The 23193-nt window shown below is 36.2% G+C and overlaps 1 protein-coding gene across 17 annotated transcripts in view; it reads left to right on the top strand.

Moving 5' to 3' along the window:
• Positions 1–23193, top strand: part of LOC101746167 (dystroglycan 1) — a 91231-nt gene that overhangs the window by 22774 nt on the left and 45264 nt on the right. For 5 of the 17 annotated variants that reach the window (XM_004933359.5, XM_062673991.1, XM_062673985.1 and 2 more), the window contains exon 1: positions 14534–14869. The exons of 9 other annotated variants lie outside the window; for them this stretch is intronic. The gene's annotated coding sequence lies outside the window, so the exon portion shown is untranslated. Of the gene's footprint in view, positions 1–11670; positions 11697–14533; positions 14870–23193 lie in introns of those variants that run through there. 3 more of the 17 variants (XM_062673983.1, XM_062673984.1, XM_062673988.1) reach the window with 1 other exon arrangement.

The following is a 23193-nucleotide window of genomic DNA, read 5'->3' as shown; positions in this document are numbered from 1 at the left end:
TTTTGACAGACGGCAAGAAAGGCCGGCGCATTAATCTTCAAAGTACTACATGGCTTGGCTTGTTTATTTTAATATGAATATTTGATGTGCATATTATTATGTGATTGTTGTAATATGAATACAATACTATAGGTAATACAAATTCGAATTGTATACGAAATTGTATTATATTAAAATTGAATTGCATTCACAAGGATTGATTGTTTTGGGGCCTCCGAACTATACACATTGTTTGTTTCACATTCATTAACGAGAATTTGTCTAGCGTGCATCGTTTAAAATTAGCTAATTTTTAATAGGCTTACGTAATTCTTGAACAGGATTTGCTGATTCGGAATGGTCGTAACAATGGATATATCAACTTCAAAAAAATTATATGTTTATTTAAACATAACATTTTTATTAGTCTTCGAGCAAACAAACGGCTTAAACGAAAACTTACATAAAAACATATTGGTAGCAAGAGCAGTGCTTCGCTGAATCAACCACTGAATGGGAATCGCGACCCACCGAAAAAATCCGGCGAGAAAGAAGGGTGCCTCTTGTCAAAGCCCATAGACACACCCCACAACCACCGGTGTTGGAGTGCTTAAAAGGATCGATAGTGGACCGGGAGGATCCGATAGGACGTGTTTACGGTTTCGGTGCGCACTGCGGTACCGTAGGTGTGGTGTAGCCGGTGCGGTGGAGCTCGATGGGATTTAGTCGGTAGTCGTTCTGCGGAGCAAGTGCTTCGCGCGCCTTTTTCAAGGCGTAGTCTCTTGCGAGGAATTCGGGGAGGTGGAGGACCTTGGCCCTCCTCGTCCCCCTCTTCCTCTCAGGAGGCGCCGGAGTCCGACATAACCCGGTTCGTTACCCCCCAGGACCGGGTATCCGTAAATGGATTCCCTAGTGTTAAAAAAAAAAAAGGACGTGTTTACGGCGACGGCCACTTTGCATTGCCCCGTGGCTTGGACCGGAAATTTAGTTCGAGGCAGCTACGATAAGAGGGGTTATCGGGCCGCATGCCGAAGAAACGTTCTGTCGCTGTCTTCAGATGTGTACGTAACGGATTTAAATCTAACTTGTCGTGAAGATTTACATTCCTCACGTACCAAGGTGCTCCGATGGCTATACTACAAAAACGGGATTGGATGACCTATAGAGAGAGTTTTTTATTTATTTATTGCTTAGATGAGTGAATGAGCTCACAGCCCAGCAGGAGTTAAGTGGTTACTGGAGCCCATAGACATCTACAACGCAAATGCACCACCCACCTTGAGATATAAGTTCTAAGGTCTCAGTATAGTTACAACGGCTGCCCCACCCTTCAAACCGAAATGCGTTACTGTTTCACGACAGAACTAGGCGGGGTGGTGGTCCCTACCCGTGCGGACTCAGTAAAGGTACTACCAGAGGTAAAAAAATAAAAAATAAATACATTTTCATTTGAATTGTCGTCGGTATATTACCTGTATGACAGCCATACTTGTGCTATTTTTTTGTTCATGTAGAACATCTAATCAAATGTAAAGGCATAACCAGAGTCGAAATGGGCCGTTTCGTAGAGGCCACGTAAACAGCTTTTGGAGGTCCCGTCTTAAAAAAAATGGATCTTGAATGTAAGCCGATTATACACATTCTTATATGGGCAAAACATGTAACATAATAAGATTGCCAGCCCACTGAGTTTCTCGCCGGATCTTCTCAGTGGGTCGCGTTTCCGATCCGGTGGTAGATTCTGCGAAGCACTGCTCTTGCTAGTGCCAGTATTGGCACCACTCAGGTTTGAGCCCCGTGAGCTCACCTGCATGTTAGGGCGAAGCTGAGATGGCCTATAAGACTGCTTACATACATACACATTACACGTTACTGAAGTACCAAGCATATTACCAAACGTACCAAAATATTTTTATCCTTTAAAATTAATTCACTGATGATTGACTTAATTAAACAAGTCAATTAGAGGATTACAAGATAATAGTCGGCCGGGCTGCCTTCGCTGATTGATTGCTATCCTGATTTTCGAATCTAAGGTCTGTTTTGTTTTTGAGCAAGCTTAACGTGTAACTCACTGAGTTTCTCGCCGGATTTTCTCAGTAGGTCTCGATCCGGCGGTAGATAAGAAGCACTTCTCTTGCTAGGACCAGTGTCAGCAATCCTCTCAGGTTGAATCGGTGGGTTCACCTACCAGTCCGAGCGTAGCTGGAATAGACCCTTAGGTTACTTGTGATTAGGTAGGGAAAAAAATTACGAGCAAGATAAAGCAAAGAAACAGTCATTTATCTGTACTCCACATCAAATTATAACAAATTAGGCATGGTGTACCAATCCCATCCAAATGGGATTAGGACAAGAAGAAGGTAATACCTAATTATTAATTGAATTAATGTTTAAAGTAACCATCGGGACCTGTTCAGTTAATATTTTAGGTACCAATTTAACTAATTGGATAAAATATGTACACCGCTTTATTACGGCGAAACTATGATATTATATTATGATATATATTATGATAATACTTGGTGAAGTCGTTACAATATTATACAAAACAAAACAATTACTCTATGGTTTTGTTGTAGGAACAAAAGCACAAAACCGCTTTTGTATGCGTACACTGTATAACCATGTAATATTCATATTCAGTTCATAAATATAAGTCGTAATTCGTAGTGAGTAGTTTGTCGTCGTAAAAAATTGTTCATTACTATAAGTGCATATTTCTTGACAATTCTCGAACTATTTAAAAAAGGAATTGAAAAAGAAATATGTGTAGAATAAGCGGGGTAATCCAAATACAAAACGAGTAAACCGTAAAAACAAACAAAAAAGACTTTCTTTGTTTATCATCGCTAAATATTTTGAAAACAATAGAAACTGTAGGTGTACAAAATAATAGTGTATTCAAAAATCATTCATTTACTTTAAAAGGGTTATGGGAAAAATTTCCATGTATTATTTTAAAGATAACCTTGTGCTTATTTCGCCTTAATCTTTGGTTACTTTGTAAAACAAATGTTTTATGAGCGTATTATTTTGCGGCATCCGGCATCCACAAAAGCGGCGGATGTGATCGCCGAGTCGTTAGATCTACATACGTCAATCTATCAATGCCATAACCTATAGAATAATATAATGTAAATAAATAACAAATTAGGTCTTAGGCATCTCTTATCACTAAATGATTACAAATCTATAAATACATCATATGTGTATATGGTTATATTCTGTACTGTTTTTAAATGAAAAAGTTATAAAATCAGAACGCATGACAACTGCGGCATAAGAGGCCGACATATTGGCGATGTCAACCTGTCAGACTTAAAAAATGCTATATAAATAAAATTATAATTATGATTTTGCTACACGATGTTTTCATTGATTGTTCAAGTGTTTCGGTGTTAGTAAAATTGCTGAAAAAAATCGTAGATACCGTCAGGATCGAAGCATTGTAAAGAGTACACCGGCGGTCGCTAGGCCATATACACCGATCAGATTTCCCATTTGTTTTTCAGGGTTTCTGTCTAATCCTGTCACTTAATGCTTAAAAAGAGGGTTATAGGAAAAAAATCCGGAGGTATTGAAAATTAGTAATATTCACATACCCTCTTATTTTTGCCACTTGCACTGCTAGATTGGAAATATGACCCTATAACATTGTTCTAACGAAAACTTCTTTTAATTTGAATCCATTTTACAGTGACAATAATTATGTAATAAAATGAAATAGCTAAGTTCACGTTTGGACATACGAAATTTAGACATTGAGGCGATAAAACGTTCGCAAACATTTTTTTGTTGTTGTGCAAACGAGACCAGGCTGCTGAGATAAGGACATCACGGCCACATGGCTCTAAATAAATCCAACATGCTTAGTGCATTTCAATCTACCACCAATATTAGGAGATTTTCTGTGCATTTAAAATAATTGGAATTTGTTGTAAATCAGAATCTCTTTTCAACCGCCTTTAATACAGGATCCAGGCTTCAAGCGACCCTCCACCGATCGCCCTCTACAGCCAGCCTATACTCTGGCTCAGGAAGATCAAGTATCTGGTAGTTATCCTGGATACACCGCCCACACATAGTCTGTCCGCGTTTTTTAAAATTCGGCGAGTAAAATGTCCATGCATAATAAGATAATACTATGCAAAACTTGCATATGCCTTATAATGCGAGTGTGGTGTTGGCTTAGCCGGCCCGCTACCACATAGACACCCTTCAGTCCCTTCAATCCTTTTTTTGTAAGGTAGGTCGATGCATTCGCGAAGTAGCTGTCCTCCAGCTGTTAGGCCTCCTTCGGAGGTGCTCAGCCAGCAGTAATCCTTCCATCCTAAAAAAAATATTACCACAACCTTTTGTTTAATAATCCTATCGTCTTATTCTTGGGTTGAATTTGGCTTCGTTCACTTTCTTTCGATCCTCATTCCTGTGGAATATTGTATTGCCACATGCTCTAACCCAAGTTAAGACCAATTTTATATTAGCGTTTGACTGGTTTAGATGGTCAAAGTAATTGCTACACATCTCAATATAATGCAACTGTGAATTTTAAGACTTGATAGCGAAGTCACAATTGGTATTCCATTATTAAAGCCCTTTTCATCAAAGCCAAACGTATGATCAATTATGTCCTATACTAGAACTTAATGCGCATACTTCCAAGTAGCATACTTAAGTTGCATTCTCACTTTGTACTTAGTTCCTAGCTCGTTAAAAGCTCTGGTCTAGTCTGCTTTAGGAATTGACGGCGTCGGCTTGTCATCCTTTTATGGCAACTAGAACATTTTCTATATTTAGCTTTAGGCTTTATGCAATTACACCTTCACATTTAAGTTTTTATGCTGGTGTGTCTTCCTGATCAAAATCATACGAATTGAAGATAACTACTAAGTTAAAAATCTTTACGTCCTTACTAAATCTAACACTTGTGTAAGTTAAGCAGCTGTCTAATAAAAAAATATACACCACTTAATTTTTGGAAATGCCTAGATCTACGTGATGAAATTTTAACAAAGTACAAATAAAACATGGAGTAGAGTAGAATATTAAACTGAATACAGTTTCAGAGGTATACTGTTCTTGATTTAAAAATAAAAGTTCTTTTGCATTTTAACTATTTACCGATTTAAAAAAAATGCTGCGTAAGATCACAACAAACTGAAAGAGTTAGCTAAGATATTTTCACGATAAAAATTGTCAGAATAATTCAATGATGATAAAAATTGACAGACTTTAATTCAATAAAAATCAATTTCGTTCGAGGCGTACGATCAAACGTGATATATGATTAAGCTTTAGGTTAAGACATGTGAGCACATGCAAAGCTCATTTGAAATCGTGTCCAGATGCAGCGCCTTAATGCATTTATGTTATTCAAAATTTTTTTATGAACTGTCGCGAGCTGATGATAGGTGTTCCATCCTAAATTCCATCTAAATTCCACGCCTGCCATTAAAAATACCAAATTCATTACATTTTTCTGAAGGCAGAGGGTCGTAAAGTATGTTTCAAATTTCGTTCGAAAATGGACAGAGAGCTCAGGAAAAACTGGGGAGCGGAGTTTATTGGCTAGTCGGTGGTATGTGGCAAAAATAATGTCTGGAAAACGATGTAACGACGCAGCCCTCCATAGTAGGGGTGAACTCTATCGATAACGTGTGATGAAATGGTAAAAAGGTGACGGGATCACCTCAAACGATTCCTTAGAACCTTCCAGATAACATACTGTAGATGCCAAAAAGAAAACCGTATTCCATCCGTAGACTCAGTGGTTCAGAGAGACCAATATATTTTTAATCAAATAGGCGTTATTAAATAGTTATGATCTCACAGCCGTTTCGGAACGCAGTTTCACGACTGTTTCACACAAACACAAACAAACTCAGCTGTTTCAAATGTCTATATTGTGTACGTAGTAAGTACATAAAAAATAACAATACATTTTTTTGTTAGTCCCCGAGATCCTTGAGATCAGTATTGTCAACAAATCGAGCAGCTCTCTTTTGTATGAAAGCAATTGGAAGAAGCTTGTATATAGAAATCTCGATCCAGAAACGAGCTTAGTTCTTCACGCGAAATCTCTAAAAAGGACTTCCAGTATTTTGTCAACAACAACAACAGTATAATGTCAACTGCGATCACTCGATTGCGCAAATGATGGTTAAATCTGTGTACCATAGTAGTCATATTCAGTGACTCCAATAATAATCAGAACCGTATTACGATCGTGATACGAAAACTACATTATACAAATAAACGAAATCGTAGTTATTTTAGCCGGTGATCCTTTAGTCAGCAGACTGAGTCACAGCAGCTATTCAGAGAAGTTGGATGCGTTTGTGTTGTTGCGAAACGACCTACGCAATAATTCTATCGCATAGAATTATCACTCTTGCTTTTTAATATTAAGCATCTTTATATCTAAACTAGCGACCCGCCCTCGCTTCGCTTCGGAAACTATAATTTATTATTGATTTCTCCACTATTTAATGGATGTTATTATACATATAAACCTTCCTCTTCAATCACTCTATCTATTAAAAAAAACCGCATCAAAATCCGTTGCGTAGTTTCAAAGATTTAAGCATACATAGGGACAGAGAAAGCGACTTTGTTTTATACTATGTAGTGATAATAAGTCATAATGCTGATATGAGGTCAATACTCAATATCCAAGAAGCACTCACGCGACGACGGCGTTCAAGTGTAACATCATAAAATTTCAAACAAACTTGCCAGTGATGAAAAGCGTGTATTTATATCCATTGCATTCCAATGTGAATTCAACTAACTAATAAGCTGATGCACAGCGCGTGCCGTTCGCTTCTGTGTAGGATGGTTAGTAATTAAGCCAATTAAAGAGCATCGACACAACCGACGCGCGTGAAGCCTTGTACTATAATATCGCTTAATCAATTTGATCGCGAGCACTTCGACGTAGGTCAATGACATTCAATACAGGTTATTGTTACTTGTTACGTAAAATCGCTAATACGCACGCTATTGACCATTACAATTAGTTCAGAATTGATCGTTGCGTTGTTAATATTGCTTATCCTTCAGCTAAATGTAACAGCTAACAGCTAGTCGGTAAATGCGGCAGAAGGTATAAACTGGCCCATTGATATGGTATTTGGGTCACGGTGTTCGGTTGCTCGAACGCCCAGATTGCGAGTAACAAAGCCGCGTACTATTCATCGGTAAACCTTTGTCTAGAAGCCCGTCCCAACCCATTCGCACAAGTTTAATTCAAGTTATGTTTTGCTGTTTTAGTTGGAGTTGTCGGATTTGTAACAAAACAATGATCAATGTCTTAAGCTTACATAATATTCGTTGTTAATGCTTCTTTTTATTAACTTACTTTATTTGTTAAAGTTTCATATTTGCAATTTAACTATGCTTTAGTAACCAAATGTAAAAAGTAAATCCATTAAATTTTGTCTGGAACGTTGATCTATACCATACTGTCATTATTAAATATTATTTTCTATAAACTCCGCGGCAGAAACTTAAAAATCAGTCATCGAAGGTGGCGTAAGGGTGATGTGTGTCAGGCATGTTAGGGCTAAAAAAATCGAGTGCAGACGTAAATTACCCCGAGGGTATACTTTAGAACGATAAGGATATTTCTAAATTACTTACGTCATTACGCGCAAAATTAGCTTACAGAAATTTTTGAAATCTTTTAAAATGAAAATTTGTGAAAACTTTTGAGATTACAAACATGAAAGCGATTTTTTACGAAATCTAAACTGTGAAAACTCATTCTAATTACACTACCTAAATACATATACATATAACAAAATCTGAGCCTCGCTTTTGTTAAGAACTTTTTCTCGACTTGTTTGATACTGGACTAAAAGAAGACAAGTGGATGGACGTTTTTTTTCTATTATATCCTGAAATAGCCTGAAAAAGGTCACGTTTGCGATTTACATACAATGCCTCATTGTGAATGGACGATTGCTGGACGTGCCATGCTCTAACTAAACTGTTTATCTACATTCGGCAATCTGTTTAAAGTGAAAAAGGAATTTCCCTTATATGGGTCGTTGGTATAGTCATTGATGTAGTACGTTTTGTGACACTTTCAATTAGCTTTAAAATATTGGGGGTGCTAAAATTTAGACTAAAAATGTTTCTCTCGTTCTGTGGCGGTCGAAAATATTCAAATAAAAATATCTAGACAGACACATTTAGGCTTTAAGGTAGCCTGAAAACATTGCATGAACTATCTTTTATCTTACTTTTTTTTATACGAGGCTCAAGCGCCTTAGTGGGCGCGCATGATATATGCAACTCGCTGGCCAAAGATAGATCTTTTATCTCACTGTTCAATTCGGATCTCCCACCCACGCAATATAAAGTGTAGAGCAAAAGGGAGCCGCTGGGGAAAAGGTAATATAATATAAATTAGGAATAGCTTGAGAGGTAATCTGTACTTTCAGATGTAACCCATTAAATATTGCATTTGTATGATGGCAAATTAAAAGCTGCAAGTGCTCTCGTATACGAAACTTTACTTCTCCATTCAGAATTAAACGTTTGCTCAAGTCAATTTATATTATCTCATATGGCAGCATCACTTTGTATAATTATTTCCTATAGAATCAATTCAATTTCGCGAACATGGCAGACGTCCCCCGTTGCAGAACGCCGACATTGATGAATCGTTGCTATATAGACCAACTGTCTAGATAAGCCTAATTTATTACACTCTGTGTACATTACAACATAGTAATTAGACCGCTCTCGATTGCTTTAAAACTTGAAGGACGATATGATTAAGCTCAGATGAAAATATGTGTCATCTTTTTAACTAACGTTTACATTTTTTTAGTTAAACAAATATTTAATGCTAAAGTGGTAAAAAAATACTCTGAAGTCTGATGAAATGAAAAGACCCCTTCTTGTCTTAAAACACCAATTTGATAAAAACCGAAAGCATTACTTTACAGGCGATTCGTTACAGAAAAATAAACTGAAGATAACAGCTTTCTCATTAAAAATATGAGATCATTAAATTTGCTGAAAGTTCTTTTCTTTTGGTGGAACTCAGTAAGACGAGTAATGTTTCAATCGAAACTGCCAGGTTAAATCTAATCTAGCACTTGATCAAGTCATTCCGCTTATAGCGTCAATTGAATTCCTGTAAGAGAAACAGGAGTAGATTTGTTTATATGGAATGAAACGGGAAACAATAATTGTGCAAGTTAATTTGGATAATTTTTTCGACCGCAGACTGTTGGTCATAATAATCTATCATTAACATTAATAGTTTCTATCGAGAAAAATAAGAATACTACTAAAACCAAGAAAAATATGTTCTACAGAAACATAACAGACAAGTGAACCCCATTTCGTATGAAAACAATGAGAACGAGATATTGTTAAAGGCAAATGAGTTGACGAGGCGATTGTTACTGCCTTTTAATTTGTAAAAATAGGTCGCACAGTTCGGTCGACGACCCACGCCTCCCATTATGAACCTCCTGGAACTGTCGTTAGCCGTCCTCATTTATAAATTTCTCTATTATATCAAACGTAAACAGTAGTATAGTGGGAGACCGTAATATATGGTATTGATAACCCCGTTGACACATTAACGAGATGTAACAACGAATTGCTAAGTAAGGGCGATGAAAGGCATGGGCCAGGGGCGTTCCGAAGACAAAATTCTATTTCTATTCGAGAGACGTTGACCTATTCAATCTGAACTTTCTTAAAATACAACTAATACACACAATAACGAAGTACTTGCAATGATTATAATCTCGTCTATTAGTACTGCTTTAATAAAGTTAACTAACCAAATTTGCTATTAAACCAATACATTTGCAGAGAGTTTTTTTTTATTCTGATATTTATGCATTAAAATGTATATGTGTCAAGATGTATAAAACGACAATTGTATGTTACGTACAATGATAGTTACGAAATTTCAACTCAAACATATAATATAGAGTTATTATATGTTTGGACGGCAGTGCCTTCTTTCAACTCTGTAACAGCTGAGGTCGTCGTATGACTTGGCGCATGAGTATTGATTTCTTTAAGGTATTTCTGACGTACAATAAGTTCTCGGGCTTGTATTGATATCAAAAATATGTTTCTTTACAAGTATCTAAATCACGGGCTTGATAATGTTCAAATGAATCCCCATTCTACAAATAAAAAGATTATTTGTAATATTTTAAATTTAAAACATTATATAACAAAGGAAATGAAACAGTGATTATTGACAATACATTTTCTACCAAATGAAATAACATTCCAGGCACGCAAGCGAAGCAACTCTTTTCAATCGGGCTATAAAGAAAATTCATTGATTTTGCTGCCATAATGACGTATGAAATAGCAAATATCGTAGATAAAGAACCTTTTTTACTACGACATTGAAATGAGTCCTTAGTAATATTATTATGGGGTGAGAAAGAGCGAGAGTCCTACTGAGTTCCGCTATCTCTCTCGCACGCCCGCACCTTCCCGTGGTGACGTCATATACTGATAAGTGTGTTCTTTTAACAGACTTCAAGAAGAGGTTCTCAATTCGAACCATATGTTTTTAAGCTACATCGAGATATTTTGTTTAAACTACTTAACAGTTAGTGTTTTGTGCTACTTAAACTGAATTTGAAAGCTTACTAACTGAAATATAAGCAAGATTTAGTTAACATTAACTAGAATAAGTTGAGTTAACTACCCCATTGAAATGCTGTTTCACTAAATCATCGCAATATCTTTACCTGAGAAATATTGCGCGATGTGTGTTTATAAAACTATTAAACGCTTCCTGTTTTTGATAAAACACCAACAATCAAGAGAACAACGTACAAGCTTTTGAAGTTTGAGCGATGTGAAACAAACTCTTTGATGTGTTCATTACGGTTTTCATAGCGGCATTTTAATTCAGGCGCACGATATAATTTCAAGGATAACTAAAAATAAATAATATTGAGCAAAATCATCATTTGAAATCGTCGTGGCCTAAAGGATAAGAATTCGAAGAGATCGAAGATAAGAGTTCGAATCCCGCACACGGGTACCAATTTTTCTAATGAAATACGTACTCAACAAATGTTCACGATTAACTTCCACGGTGAAGGAATAACATCGTGTAATAAAAATCAAACCCGCAAAATTATAAATTGCGTAATCACTGGTGGTAGGACCTCTTGGGAGTCCGCACGGGTAGGTACCACCACCCCGCCTATTTCCGCCGTGAAGCAGTAATGCGTTTCGGTTCGAAGGGTGGGGTAGCCGTTGTAACTATACTGAGACCTTAGAACTTATATCTCGAAGTGGGTGGCGCATTTACGTTGTAGATGTCTATGGGCTCCAGTAACCACTAAACATCAGGTGGGCTGTGAGCTCGTCCATCCATTTAAGCAATAAAAAAATTAAAAAAAGAATCGCAATTATACGAACAAGCTAGTATGGTCAGTCACCTCGTGTCAAGGTAGACGAAAATAGTGCATTTAGCTCATGGGATGTTTAAAAACACATGTTTTTTTATTAATTACCTTATATGGGCAAACGTAATCCACAAACCACCAAGTGTTTATTGGAACCCACATGCGTCACAACTCATAACGCAACAAGAATGTTTCGTGCTGTGTTCTTGTGGATAGAACGTAATGTAAACCCGCACGGATCATTATTACACCAGCATGCCTATTTCTGTTGCAGAGCAGACACGCGTTCCGGTTTCAAAGGTAAGACAGGTGTCATGTATACTGCAGATATTTCGATCTCATGTGTCATGTTGTTTCTATGGACCCGGTACCACTGTACATCAGTCTGCCAGTAGTCAAGTATATTGAAGCGGCCATAGATAATAAAATAAGAGCCAAAAAAGTTTTTGAAACAGTGTTTTTTATATAATTAAAAAGGTCATGGTGATAATTGATCTGTTTAATGTAGTTAAGCATCCATTAAAAAAGGGGATAAAGAAGAGATGAATGTAAGGAAATCCATTATTTAAAGCACGAAATTTATGCCCACTGCGTTTTTCGCCGGATCTTCTCAGTGGGTTGCAATCCGGTGGTAGATTCTGCGAAGCACTACTCTTGCTAGGGCCAATGTTAGCAACGCCTCCTGGTTTGAGCCCCAATAGTTCACCTACACGTTAGGGTTATCAGATTAAGCAGGAAAAAAAACGAAATTTAATATATCTAAATCGGTATGTTGATGTTTTTTTTACCTCTAACAGTACGAATTAAGGGTTAAAATTTTGTGTGGGAAGCTCGTAACTCTTGGTAGAAGAAGCATAAAATTTAAAATTCAAGATTTTCGTATAACAACCTTATTAAAGGTGTCATAAATAATACGTATATACAATATCTTAATTTACCCGTGCGTAATTTATCAAGAGCTAGGAAATTAATTGGTATAAAAAATATTATAAAAATAAATTTAAAAACTGCACATCAACATATAAAATTATTAGGGTCATAATAAATAGCCTCTTCTTAGTTGCAATCTCACAATTGGGTTACGAAACGTCCACCAAATCCAGATTAAGTTACATATTAAGAAAACAAAACGATGTAATTTCAGCTGTGACCGCAACATTTACAGCCTGTTGCTCTCTTTTGGAACTGCCATAAATGTTAATTGTCAACAAAGCGGTGCTCGACTAGTGATTATTACGAAATTGACATTACTTAAAGGATCAAAAAATTTTAAATATGAAAAAAAAAAAACCTTTTCATTCATCATTAAACCCCCAGTGATTTAATCATATCGAATAGTATTCATGCATAATATTACCATGTTCTTTTTTATTGCTTAGATGGGTGGACGAGCTCACAGCCTACCTGGTGTTAAGTGGTTACTGGAGCCCATAGACATCTACAACGTAAATGCGCCACTCAGCGTGAGATATAAGTTCTAAGGTCTCAAGTATATATACAACGGCTGCCCCACTCTTCAAACCGAAACGCATTACTGCTTCACGACAGAAATAGGCGAGGTGGTGGTACCTACCGGGCGGACTCACAAGAGGTCCAGTCCACCAGTAAATATATATATATATATAATGTTTATATAATGTTACCACCAGTATATAATGTTTAATAAAAACTTTATCGTAATAATATCTCGTCTTTATAAAAAACCGACGTTAGGTACATCATATACACGCTTAATTTCCTGTCTTGTTTGTGATGTCGCCCTAAATTCTCCAAGTTGATAATGAAAAAGGCTTGTAGGCTTCGTTCGCTGTGTAATTTCAGTCCAAAGCTGCCTGCCGGGCGCGTTTGTTATTCTCTGTAATCACCAACGTTGGAATATATTACGGAGCTTCCCAGTTGACACGTACCGTCTATATTAAATTGACATGTTAATATTGCAACATCGTATTACACCTATTGTATTGCCAGTAAAATACACATTAATCTTTATAAATCAAAGCAAAGACGCCACACTTCTTAATTATTATTCATTAATTCAACAAATCTTTGGATTAGTTGAGATCATCACGCACATTGGCGTGCTCACGTTTTGCTTCCTTACGAGAAATTATTTTCGAAGCGCATTTTCTAAGTAGTTCAAAATTATTTTTAGTACAGAGTACCGAATTAAAGGAGAGAACATCTAAGTAGAAAAGTTCACGGGAGCACGTCACGCTGGTTTCTTTGGGGAACGTGTCGAAAAGTTTTAATCTCGTACATTCCTCAGTGTGTTCCATTTTTAATGAATTAACATAGAACAAACGCTTTTTTTTTAAATAAAAATAAATTGTTTTTCTGTTCAAAAACATCGCTTCCCATTTGCAAATTAGACGCAGCTTGTAATATTGTTAACGACTGACCGACCTCTGTCATCTATCATTAATCGATGTTTGCCCTGTCATATCGTAATAATCCTAAGAAGAGATAGGAGGTAATATTATATGAATGATAATTAGTCTCTCAGGTGGGGCGGGTTGCGTCGACAGTGATCCGCTATCGCGTTGCTCTCCAGTAGTCTCCAGGACTACGTCACATTAACGAGCTTCACCTTAGGTCAAGTTAACCCGTCGACCAAGTTAAATTTGTCGTGTCGCTGACCTAAAATAGAATTCACCGAAGTATGATCTCATTATCGTAAAATTAAACCGCTATATCTTGACAAAAGTTACTATAGGTAAATAATCATTATTACTATATCAGGCAACGTCTTTTTCAAATGCATAAAATCCTTCGGATTCAAAAATATGTATGTATCTATTCTTATCACAGATATGGTCGTATCGAGCGTTTTTTGTTTTAATCCTATTGATGCAAATAAGGAAGAAAAAGTACCATTCCTAGTCACATTTACAAACTGTTAAGTAATTGTTCATTTATAAATAAAAGATAAGTAAGTAGGCACTAATTGCCTTCAGTTATTTAGATAATTCTAATGCTTTGTAATTCAGTAATGACAGAGGTCTTATTATTTTAGTCATGTTGGATTTATTAGCCGGTTAGAAATAAAGTGGCCAGCTGGCATTTCATGTATAGTTTGAGTCATGGGATTAGCTACCGAAGTTGCTGATCGACACTCGTCGCGAGGGCGATCAAGATTCTAGAGATGGTTCGACGTGAATCGGCTGGGTAGGCCGGTGGCCCGATCGCTCGACTCGGGAGGCGACCGTCAGTTGCCGACAGTCGTCGCCCTCGTCAAGTCGTCAGTCAATAGTTCCGCGTCACTGACGACGACAGACGCTTACACTCCAACAAAAGATAATTTACATCGACCCTAAATATAAAAGGAAAGTGACTAATTCAGTGAATAAATTTAATTGTATTCCAGAATTTAGTGTTAGCAATTGATGTGTTAAGTGATCGAAAACACCAAAGTTTTGAAACAAAATCGTGTCGTTTTGGTTGCAATTATAGCAGATTTGTTAAGAAGTCTCAAGGTACGCATAGTTTTATGTCATATATTTTAGTTAACTTGTTTGACTTGATTAGAGTTAGTTTTGATAATTATAATTATAAATTATCGATTTTGAAGCAAATAAATGAAATACAGATTTGATTTCCTGTTTTATAGTAAAGATATTGTAAACAAAAAACTTAATAAAACTAAAACCCCCTTCAATCATGAATACATTTAACAAATAGGTTTTATGACTGACGTTCATCAACATTTAAAAGATTGAAACGTGCGAAAAACCCTATTCATTCGTAACCCTAATAAAATTCGCCTATTGAAACGTGCCCTATTTTATACATACATAATAATACATATTGAGAGGGAAGCGCGCTGCGTTAGGCCCGGGGCGAACTCCGAGCAAAGATTAGTCTACCGAGGAGGGTTAGTTATGAAAAATCTTCCAAAATGAAATTTGAGTTTCTATGTTAGATTTTTATCTCATCTCATCTCATCTCATCTTTATTTCTTCTTTTTTTTCTTTCTGATTTTTCGTTTTTTAACGTGACCTGGAGTGAAGGAGCAAGCGCAAGACAGGGTAAAGTGGAGACAACTTGTGAGGGCCCTATGTACCAGCGGGATACCCTAGGACTACAACATGTTAGATTTTGATGAAAATCTTTTAAGTCACCTTTATGGTTGGTCAAGCCTTGTCGAATATCTATATTTTTTACTTAAACGATAATCTATTGTTATTCCAATACAATGAACCCACGCAATAGCTTAGCGTCTAGAAAACGTTAGTTGCCATAACAACAGCGAGAATGCACGCATCTTGGTCATGCACTGTCGCCCCGCAGAGCTCTCTGTGCACAATTCCTGTTACGCACTGGACAAATGTCCCTATTAGTTTAAGACCATAAGTTATATTCGATACTATAAATATGGTCCCGCGGTACGGTCAGCACTAACTAACGAATAAATTTTATTCTTGTGTGGTAGATTATGTATGTAAGTTCAACTTATACCTCATTCGTTCTAGTTGATTACAAAGCAAAATAGGATTTATTTTATATTAGGTTCAATTTTATGTTTACCTAATAAAGATTGATGGTTTTTTGGCAATATCGCTAATTTTTTGATTAACATCTATTTCTTGAAAATCTCGCGCTGCCTGTTTTCTTCAATTTACTGTAACCGAAACTTTTCCGACAAAAATTTTGTCCAAGTTTCATCACATTCGCATGAATGTCGTAGTAGCGAATAGAGGACTATTTTTTTTGTTTTTTATTGCTTAGATGGGTGGACGAGCTCACAGCCCACCTGGTGTTAAGTGGTTACTGGAGCCCATAGACATCTACAACGTAAATGCTTGAGATATAAGTTCTAAGATCTCGGTATAGTTACAACGGCAGCCCTACATTTCAAACCGAAACGCATTACTGCTTCACGGCAGAAATAGGCAGGATGGTGGTACCTACCCGCGCGAACTCACAAGAGGTCCTACCACCAGTAAAAAACTAACTTGTAAAGATTCATTTATGATGATATGCACATAGAAAATAGATTAGATTCCATAGTAAAGGTATTATAATAATTATTATTACGTACATCTAAATAAGTTTAATCTTTATTTTTTCACTATTATTTTTTATTTATGTAATATCCAAAACCTGTATCTAGTGTATTTGACTTTCTAGTTTTTACTGGATACTAATTCTGAGTAACTCCTAATGGTCGGAGTATGTACGCAATGTACCATTTTAGGAACCCTTGTACCTTATTCACAATCCGAAGTAAAGAAAGTTACGCTTAAAATAGATACATGTTAAAAATCCAACGCAAAAAACCTTCTCGTCGAATGAGACGAAAAGTTTGACGTGTTACCCATTGAGTTTCTCGCTGGATCTTCTCTCTCGATTCCTATCCGATGGTAGATTCAGAGAAGCACTGCCCTTGGTAGGTGTTAGTAAACTCTCTCTGACAGAGCCCCTTGAACTCACCTAACCGTCTCATAAAAACAGAATAGCCCGAATCGAACCTAGTAGTATTTAAGTAGGAAAAAGCAAAAAACAATCATTGACAATTGTCAAATAACAAGAAATGTACATTGCGGCTTATGACGTTACCGCTATCGCGGTGTAGAAGTACACGAGAGCGAGTGAGACAGACAGTACATCCACTCTCCCAACTAAGCTCCAGAGTTCGCCCACCCGTCCAGTTGTAGCTGTGAAGGCTTTTGGATCAACAGCAGTTCTCTCCATTCAAGTATCACCACTTACATCTAATAAAGATTTAATTTAAAAATTAAAACAATATTTTGATTTGAACATTTAAAAAAAAACATTCTTATTAACAATTAAACAATTCTGTTATTGGGAAGATTTTTTAAGAAATACATGTGGGCCTGTAGTCGGTGTCATCGACCATTCCACGGGTTTTGTTTTAAAAAATTAGATCGAAATGTAATATCAATTATTTCAATATCTCAATCATAATATTACGTTTGATACTAATAAAACTGTATCAAAAAATCTCGCTCTTCCATAGCATGCATTAAAATAATTACAGAATTATAGTAAGGTTTTTGTCGCAATATAATTTTCGATCTATGTGTGTGTTGTAAATTCAAGTAAACTAAAGTCGTGTAACTACAGCACGCCATTGCTGTAATTATTGTTAAACATGACAATCGTTATTAATGCTAAATCGCTGTCAATGAGACAATCGGTTGTTGAAGCAGTCAATCTCTGTTTTCACTTGTACGCAGTTACATTCGTCATACATGCAGTTAAGTAACTAGCTCCAGTACATTCACAACTTAAAAGTGAAAACACGGGAGACAAATTGATTTTTCGTTTCTTTGTCGTAAATCAACAAAGCGTGTTATCCAATTTCGGCAAATCCTCTCACGGAGAGAGGGTGCGTTAGTGAATAAAGACGCTCTTAGAGCGAAAACTTCGATTACGCTACGCGCTCTCGCCGAAACACGCTTTCTGGATTTACTTCGTCACTTTGAATTTTTTAAGCTTTACTACAAATTGAAGTATCTTGAACAGCTTTTTAAATCTTTAGATTAACCAAACATATCTACGAGTATTTGGTGTTTATTCATCGATTGTTATCCAAACGAAGTTTTTAATTTGGGTGTATTCGTATTGTTTTAGAAGACTCTTTTTTCCTATCTAATCGTGGGCCTACGGGACTATTCCATTTATGCGCGGACTGGGGTAAGCCTCGCAATGCGTAATGTTCTATTCGTTAACAAAAATTCGTATTGACGGTAGACTGATTGTTATTGATATTGTAATAGTACCAGTATTTCATCCAAATAAGAACAGATTGATGCAGTACCTATCAAACAATTTATGTATAATGCCCTGATTTCAAATGTATATTACAAACGCGATCAACTCTGATAATCTATATCTATACTAATATATAAATCTACAGTGGTTTTTACGGATGTCCCGTTAGAAGTACTGAACCATGCATCCGATTGACTTGAAACTTGGTATCCATGTAGAAAATACATGCGCTTAATGGATAGGATAATATTTATATGAGTGTTGTACTCTCTAATAATAATGACAATAAATAATAATGTTAATTATAAATGCCCAGCGAAGCGGGCGAGTACGGCTAGTTCTATATAATTACTAGTCCATTCTCTAACAATCTTTAATTTTATATATAATCATTGTAATGTTTAGCATTGAAACATTAGCTCGGATCGGTACAATAAATTATTATGAAATAGTGAAAACAAAGTTTAATCGAGCGTTAAATTATATAGGTTTTTTAGTATTCTGGCACCATTCCCATTCCCATGGTCACTACTAACCACTGTACAATTTGTTACAATTAAAATTTTTACGTGGAAACAAAACTTTAGTAAAGTTTATCAGAGAATGATATTGGCTTTAATTGGTACCGTTGTAAGAAGAACAAACGACAAACAATGTTGATTTCAAGTTTATACGAAAATATATAAACATTATTAATAAAAACAAAAAAACAAATGATGAAAAAATTTTATATTATACTAATAAACTGCATACCAAATTATAGACCAGGATTTGTTTCCGTGTATTTCATGCCAGTCATCGCAATTTCAAAAACAAAACACAATATAAAATTACAGTGTAAAATTTAAAAAACAAATCGCATGAAGTGAGTGAAATCCGTTCAGAAGGTTGACAACCGGTTAGCAGAAATATGCGTTACGCACTTTCATTGCTAATTTCTTGTCAGAGGACTACTCGAAAACCGCTTGTAAAGTGCTTGGTGAAGATATTCTCACTGAACCAGTAATTTCTCCGACTTTTCCTCACATGTCACAAGCCATTAAATTAATATGTTTTATTTATACACGTTTGGGATGGTATGGACATGACGTGATGAGACGAAATGAAAATGAGGTTGTTAAGAGAGTGTTAACTATGAATGTGCAAGGATTTAGAGGAAGAGGTAGACCTAAGAAGAAATGGATGGATTGTGTGAAAGACGATATGGGTAGGAGGTGAGTGAGTGAAGAAATGCCATATGATAGAAAAGTATGGAAGGAGAAAACATGTTGCACCGACCCCAGGTGACTGGGAGAAGGGCAGGATAATAATGAATGATTTATACACTGAGTGTTGATTAAATAACATCGTTGTTGTACTGCTACGCCTTATTATGTATGCTTTATGTAACCAAGATCTTCTAAAATCACAGTACAAACAAAATATACTTCATTGCTATTTTCTGACACCCCGGTGTAAGCTGAATCGTGCTGACTGGCTCTTCACTACGCACCCCTGGATTTATTCGATATATTTTTAATACTATCTTTTCATTCTAATTAATTATTTACGCTTGGGAATATAAAGCTTATTTTCGAATAATTAAATGACATTAATTATTTGTAAATCTGATCTATCCCAGCCTCACTGCGGCATACCTTACCTTGCATCTTTTGTAAGACAAAGCAACACGAGATAGCTTAGCATAGCTGAATGTAGCCCAACGTAGGATATCTTTATATTGATTACTCAGCCTAATCAAGCCAACAAGTCAACAAACTTTATTATTGATTAAGCGAATGGGGTGGAACACACTGATCCTATTAACTTCACTGAACTAAACCCATTATCTTATAAACTTAAGCATTCGCTATGCACTTAGTAATTTCCCCGGCGATTACAGTTAATTGGATCCTTATACTTAGTTGGTGTATTCATTCAAAATTCGTAGATTTTAATGTTGTCGATACAAATATACATAATTATATTATTATCATTGTACCCTCTATTTACTAGTATTGATAAATTGACTGCGATGACTACATAAAATTATTCTACATAAAATTATTTGCTAGTCAACAAATTAACAAATGAAGTATGATAGCGTATTAAAAATCAAAACTGCAAAAATTATAATTTGCGTAATTACTAGTAGAAGTTTGCACGGATAGGTACCGACCTCCCTGCCTATTTCGGCCGTGAAGCAGTAATGCATTTCGGTTTGAAGGATGGGGCAGCTGTTCTACTGTAAAAACGGAGACTTTGATTTCGTTGCAAGTTGGGTGTCGGCATTTATGTTGTTGATGTCTCTGGGCTCCGGTAACCGCCTAACATAAGGTGGGCCGTGAAATAGTCCACCCATCAAAACACTAGAAAAAAATACAATAGAATCTTTAGCCATCAATAAACTGTAACAGGTTTTTTTATTTTTTATTAGAGCAGTATAGTATTGTAGTCCGAACTTTTTACACAATTAATCAATCGAGATTTAGAACTTTACAAATTATTATATCATTTTTAAACCTAGAAAAATGCAACGCTGCTTTAGTGAATCCGTCAGCCACAATTTATAACGCATTCAATCGAGTAACACTAAGCTCGAACATACGACGTAGATCTGTTCTATGTCTATTTTTACATTACGGAGAACCATTCATAACGCTACTGAGCCGGCGGCACCATACCAAATCATTTTAACACGTATCCCAACGTCAAAGGTCAAAGCACCAGTAAAGTACGGATCAAATGCATTAAATATGACGAATCGCGAAACATCACTTCCAACCGGTCACGGTAATGTACAGTGCTTTCGGTGACATGAGTTAATTTGCCCACTGTATCCGAGCATCGACGCGTGAAGCCTCGCCCATAATGCTCTCGGAAATTAGAACGTCTGAGAGTCATCCATTTACTAGAACTAGATGAACTTCATGTTTGTGCGTATCTATACAGAAGTCTCGAATCACCTTTTTAGTCAAGGGCGCTGAAATGTTTGAAACGGTTAGACATTAATGAGAAATTTAGTTATTTCTTTCGTAGAAAAGCGTATAGTTTCTATTAAAGTCTTGAAATTAGATGTTTCTTCACCTTAGCTATTAAAAATTCGATATAAATTAAGAATAATCGTAATCGAAATAAAGCGATACAATTAATGGCTTCAGCCTCTTTTTGGGTGTGCTGATATAAATAAATTCTATGTACCAATGAAAAAATTGAAGACATAACGGCGTGAAAACTTCATTTTTAGATTTACGATGCTTGATACAATTTAATAGGTATTGTAAACAGCGTTCTAAAATAAGCTGCTAATTTCAGAAAGTCTGCTGATTGTACTGTTGTTGGCACGTTTACAGGTCGGTCAGTTAATGTTCTAATTTGAAGACATGATATATGTATTTTTTCTTGTGTGTATCATACTCTCAAATGTTAATAGATACGCTCTCAATGTGTCAATCAAATTGTTCTAAACGTCCTAAAGTCCAACATGTAGATATACTTAATGTTAGTAGCAGCAACTGATCGCATTACAACATGATTACACGTTGACATTCTCGGTAATCTCAAATACCGAGCTTAGCGTAGTGAAGTTTGTGCTATTATGAAATAAACAAGGCGTAACTACTTGTGTTTATGCTGGATCAGATTCCACATTCTATCCTTCTTATAGAATTGCAAAATTTATATAGTATATTTAAATATAATATTCGAAGTGGAGATGAGATAAAAAGTGCTTAAGGTGGGGTTTTTAATGTCTTGTTGTAAACTGGCAATGAGAGCAAGACTTATGGCTATGCCATGGTCCAAATCTTCGGGCAAATGTCTCGCATATTGGTAAGTAAATACGTGCCTAACACGACATAACTGATCGTAGGAATTTTGTTTATTAATTGGCAGGTGGATGAACAACTCAGTCGATGTGTTGTGTAAATTGTTATATTGCCCTTCTAGGCGAGCATACGGCCCACCTGATGGTGAGTGGTTACCATCGCCCATGGACTTCAGTAATTCCAGGGACAGCGCCAAGCCGCTGCCTACCATTAAATACTTTCCACAAGCCTCGTTTGAAGAAGGACATGTCATAGCGACGGGAAACAACGTGGAGGGGAGCTCATTCCAAAGCCGGCAGGCACTTCGCGGCAGCTATAGGCAGAACGATTATGTGCGGGCTTACAGTACGCACTACGCCCTACCTGCTTTCTATACTAGCCAGACATAGCGCTAACTGATCAGTCTGTATCACATTGCGTACAATATTCTACAAAGAGAAAACTGTTCTTAGGAAGCGGTGAAAACTGCTGCCTTCTTAGATTTTTTAAAACTATCTTCATTTGACTAGTCTCTTTATTTCTACAAATGAAGCGTTAGATAATGAGAATCACTGTAACAAAATACATATTGCGTAAGCTCAACTCATCGCAGCTCCACGACAATTGACCGCTGGCCCAGATGACATCATAGCCCTGTATGGTGCTATGCTAAAATCGATGGTGTCGCAATATCCATTGATGTATTAATTTGGACCTTCAATACATATCGACGCCTGTAAGGCAAAGGTAACTAACCGATAATGTGTGAACTTTACAGTAGACTAATTTAAAGTGGAAATACCTGAAAAAAATTATATTTTAACGAATCTAGCTGTAGGATTGAAATTATTTTAAGAGACCTAGAAATATATATTTTTTTGCGCATCGAATGTTATTGCCTATCATTTATGTATAAAGCAGTTATTGTCGCTTAGTCACGTTTGCCTTTGAAGCGTCGATATTATCTATGGTCCGTTGAAATTATAAAACCGGACAAGTCTAGTAATAGTATGATATTATATCGATTTCGGAGTACTTAACGTCAATAGAGTTTAATTAGTAATTTCTGTAATGATAACTGCCTATTGATTCAATGTAAATTAAGTTCTGATATGTAATAAAGTGTAATCTACCCTTGTAGTATTATAGTAAATTATTGACCTATTTTAGAACATGTCATGTTCTACGTAATATAAGTTATCATTGCCGTACCTTTTATGTATCTTAGTTTTGAAAGTAAACTAAACTTTAAGTCGTATACTCGATTCAAGCTGTTT

Source organism: Bombyx mori, chromosome 19, assembly GCF_030269925.1.
Source record: "Bombyx mori chromosome 19, ASM3026992v2".
NCBI lineage: Eukaryota > Metazoa > Arthropoda > Insecta > Lepidoptera > Bombycidae > Bombyx > Bombyx mori.
This window is presented reverse-complemented; position numbering and strand designations above follow the sequence as displayed.